Source organism: Leuciscus leuciscus (assembly GCF_965113295.1).
Source record: "Leuciscus leuciscus genome assembly, chromosome: 7".
Classification (NCBI taxonomy): Eukaryota; Metazoa; Chordata; class Actinopteri; order Cypriniformes; family Leuciscidae; genus Leuciscus; species Leuciscus leuciscus.
The window spans coordinates 26,654,440-26,662,538 of NC_138731.1; the positions used below are offsets into that span (position 1 = coordinate 26,654,440).

Genomic DNA, 8,099 nt, shown 5'->3' on the forward strand with positions numbered 1-8,099 from the left:
AGTGCAAACTGGGTGCTTAATAGAAATGTGTTTCTATTCACAAAATGAGAGGCTTTTATTGGTCGCCATCAATGTAAATGTTTCTATGTGTATAGAGACAAAAGAATGAGGTTAATCACTGTCTGTTACCATCAGTGTACTGCCTCACTTTTATTTATGAAGACATTTAAGAATGCAAACACAAAATAAAATCTTTAGTTTTTGTTTTTATTTCACAGCAAACTATAAATACAAATCTCTTTTGTAAATGAATTTAAAAAAAATATCTATTGTGTATTATTTAAAATTCTAAGTACTTTGTAATGTGTGTAGCCTAATGGCAAACAAAGTCTATGCATCGTTGTCCCTCAGTGCATCAAAAAGGACCTGATTCAGCTTGAACTTTACATCAAGCTTCTTCCTTGGGTCCACTTTTGCAAGCATGTCAGCTAAAACTTGGCTTTGACAAATTTGTCTCTAAGATTTTTCCAAACTTTTCGACAAAATACGTCTTCCTTCCCCAACGTCTTCGCAATTTCCCTCCAGGAATTCTGTGCCATCTGACTGTCTCTATGGTCCCGCATGGAAGGATCATAAACATGCTGGTACAGACGCACCAGCTCGGACAAAGTCGCCTCGAAATCGTTTATCTTCGGATGCGGCGCCGCGCGCGATGTTACAAAAAGTGCCGTGCACACCGCCAGGCGAAATTGGGTCTTGCGAACCCAACGCGCGAGACCGCCCAATGACGGTCAATGACGTCATTTTTGCCGCGCGCGCCTCGCGATCTTGCGGCTGCGTCGAGTATAAACAAGGCTTTAGTCGCTGCATCCAACTACTGGTTGCCTACTGTTTGTGAGTGCCATTCACAGATGTTATGGTTATGTTTGTAGACAACAAATCTGTTTTCTTGTCACTACAAGCTAACATTTTGGAAGGAAAAGTCTAAATATAAATGGAATCACTACATAAAATGCATAATATTAAAGTTGAATGAGAAACAGCGAGTGCTCTTTGCTATCGCCCACATGGAAAGAACCTATATAAACATATATGTTTTAATATATGTTTTGATATATGTTTTTAATATATGTGACATATATAAAATTGGCCGTTTTCCTATATTATATGTACATATATGCACATATATGCACCTACATGTTCACCTATATATGCTCACCTATATGTTCACATATATATGCACCTATATGTTCACCTATATATGCACCTATATGTTTACCTACTATATATTAGTAAAATTATTAAAATCCATAGCTACTAGGCCTACACTGTAAAAAAAAAAAAATCCCGTATACAAACGGTAAATCTCTGGCAGCAAAGTTTCCAGACGGATTCCGTTAAATTACAGCAAATAACCATTTCACAAAATTACAGGCAAAAACAGTGAAAATACAGAATTGACTTTACAGTCAAAATTTATTCAATTACAGTACATTACTGTTGATAATGGCTTATTAAACCGTGGAAAAACGGATAAATGATGTCAAATTACATTTAAAAAAAAACATTTAACTTTCAAGTTAAACTGTAAATTTAGGGTTTTATAAAGTTATTTTATAATAATGCTGTCTATCTACAGTAATTATCTTTTAATATATAGTTTTTCCTGTGTATAATAACTATGAAGTTATGTATAAAAATGCATTAAATACATAAATTCAAATTCAAAGTTTGTATATTTACAGTTAAGGCATTTCCAATTTCACAACTTTGACCAATCTCTAATTAAGTACTTAATAATAGCAAATGTACAGTCAATTTCTGTTAAATTAATTAAACGTATAAGTACAAAATACCTGCACATTTACAGTATTACTCATTAAACAAACACTGAACATCAAGATATGTGAATGATAGGAAATACAATCTTAGTATATAATTTAGAACATGTAAAAATATCTACATTAAAAGGCAATTGCTGTATGCCTTTATACTCTAATATAACTTATTTTACACATTTACAATTACATTTTATCCAAAGTGACTTAAAAATTAAGAGAACAATAGAAGCAACAAGTGCAGTGACAAGTCCCAGTTAGTGTAGCACAGTATACAAGTTTATTTATTTATTATTAAAACAAAGATTTAGTATTATTGGGTCAAGTGTTTATGAAAAGATGGATCTTTAGCAGTTTCTTGAAAATGTGTTAAGTTGGGCAGGTCATCCCACCAGCAGGGAACAGTCCAGGTAAAGGTCAGTGAAAGTGGTTTTGTGTCTCTTTGGGATGATGGCACCACAAGGCGACGTTCACTTGCAGAACACAAGCTTCTGGAGACACATAGATCTGAAGCAGTGAGTTTAGGTCTTGCTGCAGCATCTGGATCAGTTGCAGAGGTTTGACTGATGCTGGAAGGCCTGCCAGGAGAGCATTACAATAGTCCAGTCTGGATAGAACAAGAGCTTAGACAAGGAGTTGTGTGGCTCCGATAGGAAGGGCCGGATCTTTCTGGTGTTGTATAAGGCAAATCAGCAGGATCGCATGGTTTGGCTGAAAGTGAAACCATAAGCAGTTTTGTCTTGGCAAGGTTGAATTGAAGGTGAAGGTCATTCATCCAGCAAGAATTTTCCATCAGGTAGGCTGAGATGCCAGCAGCAACCGTCAGATCCTCTGGCTGGAATGAAAGGTAGAGATATATGTCATTATAAGTGATAGGAAAACCCATGTTTCTAAATGACAGAGCCTAGTTACAATACAAAAAAATAATAATAATAGATGGGTGGAATCTAACACAATCGTGGTCTTACTGAAGCAAAACCAAACCTTGTGCAGCTCCAGTGGCCTCACAAGGATCAAATGAATATTCACATGGGAAAATATAGTATAAAACAAATTAAATTTTCTGCCACTTTTAGTGCAATCATATGGAATCAGAAGACTCGGCCATTACAATATTTTAAATTACTTCTTCCCATACCTTGTTTGCCATGATCATTCTGCTTTCCACTTGACCTGAAATCACAAATATATATATATATATATTTTTTTTTTACAACTCAGTATTACATTTGCATATGTCAGAATATGTTCCACTGGGACAATGCAAAACCTCAACTGACGTGTTGGCAAGCATGCAGCCAGAATATGGAATTTATCATGTGGTGTTCATATTCTAGCCTCATGTGTTTTCCTGTATCATCAACGAGTACAGTATTTGCTGAATTCGTTTTCTTAACGGTCTTGATAACCACATTAACCCTTATGAAAATTAACTATGGTTTAACCAAAAAAAAAAAAACCTTGGTAACGTTAGGCCTATTTGTAGTATAACTGTGGTTATTAAAAATGGTAATAAAAATCCGCCAAAAACGTGGTTACTATTTTTTAAGAGAAGAGTTTTCAGCTTCCAGACAGTGTTTAAAAATGTCCCGCCATTTAAGAGATTGATTTACTGACAGATACTATCGCGTATTAACAAAGATTTTATACACAATTAAACGGACTTTATGTATAACAAGTCTACGAAAGCTTGTTTTAGGTATTTTTTGAGGTGTGGGTTCAACTGATCTTTCTTAAAACAGATGGAAAATGTAAAGATGCATGCTACATTTTCAGTGTTTTGCCTCCAGCTCTCGCCAGTTAACTGAACATCATTTAAAATGCTAATGTTAGCTTGAAAACTGTAACGTAAACTTAACACAAATGTAATATAAAATATCGTTCACATGCAGACTCTTACCTCAGCCGGTGATCGGTTGGCATGATGTCCGCTGTGACGAACCAGGCTCACTGAAAAGGGTGCTATTTCCGAAGAATCCAAACTGACAACAGCTAGGGCTCCTGCTCACGGCTGCTCTCGACGAACACGATTGCTTTGAATTATGAGGTGTCATATTGAACCCCTGTTAATCTCACAATCCACTTCAGGAGAGTAGACTGAATTCAAATCTCCCACTTGCACTTGATACAGATCCAAAGTCGACTGATCAGCTGACCGTTGTGGGCGGGACTAAACAGCGGAAACGTAATGGCGGCGAATTTGAATCTGCGTCATCGCGTGCGCGCGCGCGCACACACACACACACACACACACACACACACACACACACACACACAAAGCCCTGAATGTGCAGCAACGGAGATTTAGAAAAATATTAATAAAATATACATGAAATTATGGGAGAATAAGACAATGAAATAATGATCAAAATGAGCATCTATTTGCAAGACAAGATTAAAAGACTATAGCCTAAAAACAATTCAATACAGGTCTACTGTAGCCTATGTAGGGTAGGCTGTATGTACAAATACTATTATTTAACCTTAAAAAAAACCTCACTTTAACCCCCACATGCTTAATAATCTGTAAGGACAACATATTGAATAGATGCAGATTTCTGCAGTTATACCTTCTTTTCTTTGTTTTCTAATTTCACAGAAAAAAATCTGTAAAATATTACTTTGTAAAAATACAGACAAGTTCCTTAAAAAACGTAAATTGATGTAAAACCAAAATACAAGCAATTACCTGTAAATTTAATAGTGGACCTTTAAATTACAGCAAATATCTGTAAAATAACAGGCATTCACTATAATGACAAAACGGTAAAATTCTGTAAAAAAAATACAGACCATTACCTGTAAAGTACACTTTTTTTTACAGTGTAGGCAACATAAATAAAACCCCAAAATGTAGAAATTTACATTATTTATTTACTTAAGAACAATCAAATAGTACAAGAACAAAAATAAGACAAAAAACTGAACAGAATTTTTTTTTATTTTTTTTTTTTATCTTTTTGATCTCAGCTCCGTGAGCTTCGAATTAATAGATGTGCCTATCTGAGCTAGGCATCATGTATGACAGTTTCCAAAGTGAGATATGAGCTACAAAATGACCATCCTGCCATGAGCTATAGGAGACATATCTTGTATGTACATATAGGGCTTATATGTATATATAAAGAAGCAATACAGGAGACCTATATGGCCTGTATATGCACATATATGCACCTCAATTATGCCTATATGTGGCATATATACGCATATATGCAGCATATATATTATCATATATGTGCATATATGCTGTATATATGCAGCATATATGTGCATATAAACTGCATATAGGTTTCATATATGCGCATATATCCTCATATAGATTCTTTCCATATGGGCGCGGCTATTTAACTGCAGCAAATGGGCAAATACTGGTCTTTCTGAGTTCACGAAACCATTCAGGCTCGGAGTCAGCACGGCGAGTACCACTGTACACGGAGACATATCATAAATTATTGGACAGTTTCTGACTGCTAAAATAAACTCCTCATTCATCTTGCCTCGGTCGGACTCGGCACTGAAGAGTGACGGATCACGTGCGCCCTACTGACTTCACTCCTATTGGTTGTCGCTCCCGAAAGTCGCTCTTCATTTGCATAAAGTTGAACAGATCTCAACTTTGTCGCGTCGCTGGACACGCCCCATCCAGTCGCCAACGGTCACTGTCGCGCGTGTCGCGACAGAATACAACTCCGATTGTATTCGTCTAAAAAGAAGAAAGTCATATACACCTAGGGTGGCTTTAAGCAGGGTGAGTACATTTTCATTTTAAAGTGATCTAATCCTTTAACGATTCAGAAAGGATGAATTACTGTCTGGCCAACTTAAATTTCGGCATGAAGATAACGGTTGGGATCATGATTTTTCTGTAGCACTACAGCAAACTGCGAGTGTTTATTAGCACTGTCTATTATTTGCTTTTAGGATTTGAAGGAACTTTGGACCCAGAAACTGTGGCGCGTGATGTCAGAATTAACAACTTTATTGACCACTCCTTTTAATTATTTAACTAGGCTATTTTAACATTTTTTTTTTTTTTACATTTTCAAAGATGCAAGTAGCCTACTATTTAAACAAATTAAAATGAATAATGCATTAAAATATTGTATAGTCAAGTTTTCAACTAACTTCAACAAAACAAAGGGAAAACAGTCAGAGCAAAGAAACACATGATTATTACTCATCAACAGCAGCAGATGAGAAATATTGTATCACTACACTGAATTTTATGTTAATATCAATTTGGGACAGAAGCCCTGGCACGTTTGACTTCATGTCTTATAACATCTCCTGTGAGCCAAGTGAAATTGTATATTGTACCATCCGTTCTTTCTCCTTCTAGTCATGACTTTTTGTTTTCTCCTCTCTCATCCCCCTTATATTTGGGAAACAGTTGGATGATGAAGGAAAGTGAAGCCTTGTGCTCTGAAGCGTAACTGTGAGTTTCTGTGGTTTTATGCTCACACTGAGTCCCAAAGTCCCAGCCCTGTTGTTAGCCACTTAGCTTCAGCATCACACAGGAGTGCAAGAGTTCACTCTGCTGTGTCGAAAAAACATAAGCATCTTTCTCCCAGAGAGATCTCCAGCCTGATTCACACCCAGAGTCAAATGCTTATGGAAGCATTTCTGGTCAAACAACCAGCTGTACCAGCCTCACACTTTTACATGTGACCTTGGCCATCTGTTGAGGACAACAGTTATTATTTACATTTACATTTATTCATTTAGCAGACGCTTTTATCCAAAGCGACTTACAAATGAGAACAATAGAAGCAGTTAAACGAATAGGACAACAATATGCAAGTGCTATGACCCTTCTCAGTTTAATCTAACGCAGTACATGTACTTTTTAATTTAAATTTTATTTTTTATAAATAGATATAGAATAGAAAATGTTAGGATTAATGGATCAAGTGTTGCCGAAAAAGATGTGTCTTTAGCCGTTTCTTGAAAATGGCTACGGACTCAGCAGTCTGGTTGAGTTAGGCAGATCATTCCACCAGCAGGGAACAGTCAAGGTTTTGTGCCTCTTTGATGGCACCACAAGATGACGTTCACTTGCAGAGCGCAAGTTTCTGGATGGCACGTAAGTCTGAGGTAAAAGGGAGCAGAGCCAGTGGTTGTTCTGTAGGGAAACGTCAACGACTTGAATTTGATGCGAGCAGCAACTGGCAACCAGTGCAATTTTGTGAGGAGAGGAGTTACGTGTGCTCTCACTCGTTAAAGACCACTCTAGCTGCAGCATTTTGGATCAGTTGCAGAGGTTTGATAGTGCAAGCTGGAAGACCAGCCAGGAGAGCATTAGTCCAGTCTGGATAGAACAAGCGCTTGGACAAGGAGTTGTTTAGCATGCTCTGATAGGAAGGACCTGATCCTCCAAATGTTGTATAAGGCAAATCTGAAGGACCGGGCAGTTCTAGCAATGTGGTCTGTGAAGTTCAATTGATCATCAATCACAACACCAAGGTTCCTGGCTGACCTTGATGGAGTTATGGATGACGAACCTAGCTGAATGGAGAAGTTGTGGTGTAGTGTTGGGTTGGCTGGGACAACAAGCAGCTCTGTCTTCGCAAGCGGTGTGTGAAAATAAACGCGAAACGGCCTGTATAGAACACGAAAGTGCGTAAAAATTGAAGCTGTTGAAGAAATAAAGCCAGCAGACACAACATTAAATGTCATCTGCAAAATGTTTTGCTTCCCTCCTGACATGATCTTTCATTAATGCTGCAGGAAGCAATTGCATAGACCGGCATAACATTAGTTTTATTCTTGTGCCACACTAAAACAGACAGTTCCGTTTGTTGGTGAGAGAATGTGAACATGCAGAACTGCTTGTGTCTCAGTGTGTGCGGATGAAATAAAACCATCCGTAACATTTCTCTGTCGATTGTCTCCGTGCGATTCAACTCTCAAAGTACTGCACAACTGCTCCTGATGTAAAACGCAATGAAATGATTTGGCGGTTTGACGGTCTCGCATTATGCTGTGGATTTAAATGTGACGCATGAATTGAAATTATTTTAATACATTTTATGTTGTTATTTTTAATGCAGTTAACATTTCTTCATTTATTTGACACATTTTTGTGTAATTTTTGAGGATTGATCAGGATCATTTTAATAATTCATAATAATTGGACTTTTCAATGTTTAACGGGCCATTAAAGTGCCATTAAAAGGAAAAGTGTATTAGCACAGTAGGTGCATTGGAGTGTATTAGGAATAATACATGTCAATGCATAAAACTTCTGATCAGGTACATGAATTTCTTTCACCTTTTCAAACTGACTATATTTTGTTTTTATTATTTGTCATAATTACATAT

At 36.9% G+C, this 8,099-nt stretch overlaps 1 long non-coding RNA gene across 1 annotated transcript; it reads right to left on the reverse strand.

The window, feature by feature from the left end:
• Positions 1–1,488: 1,488 nt before the first annotated feature.
• Positions 1,489–4,428, reverse strand: LOC309502175. The gene is made up of 3 exons (XR_014207177.1): positions 3,679–4,428; positions 2,917–2,951; positions 1,489–2,613 (listed from the first exon to the last, which is right to left on the reverse strand). It is a non-coding gene; the product is annotated as an uncharacterized lncRNA (long non-coding RNA).
• Between the last annotated feature and the right edge of the window lie 3,671 nt (positions 4,429–8,099).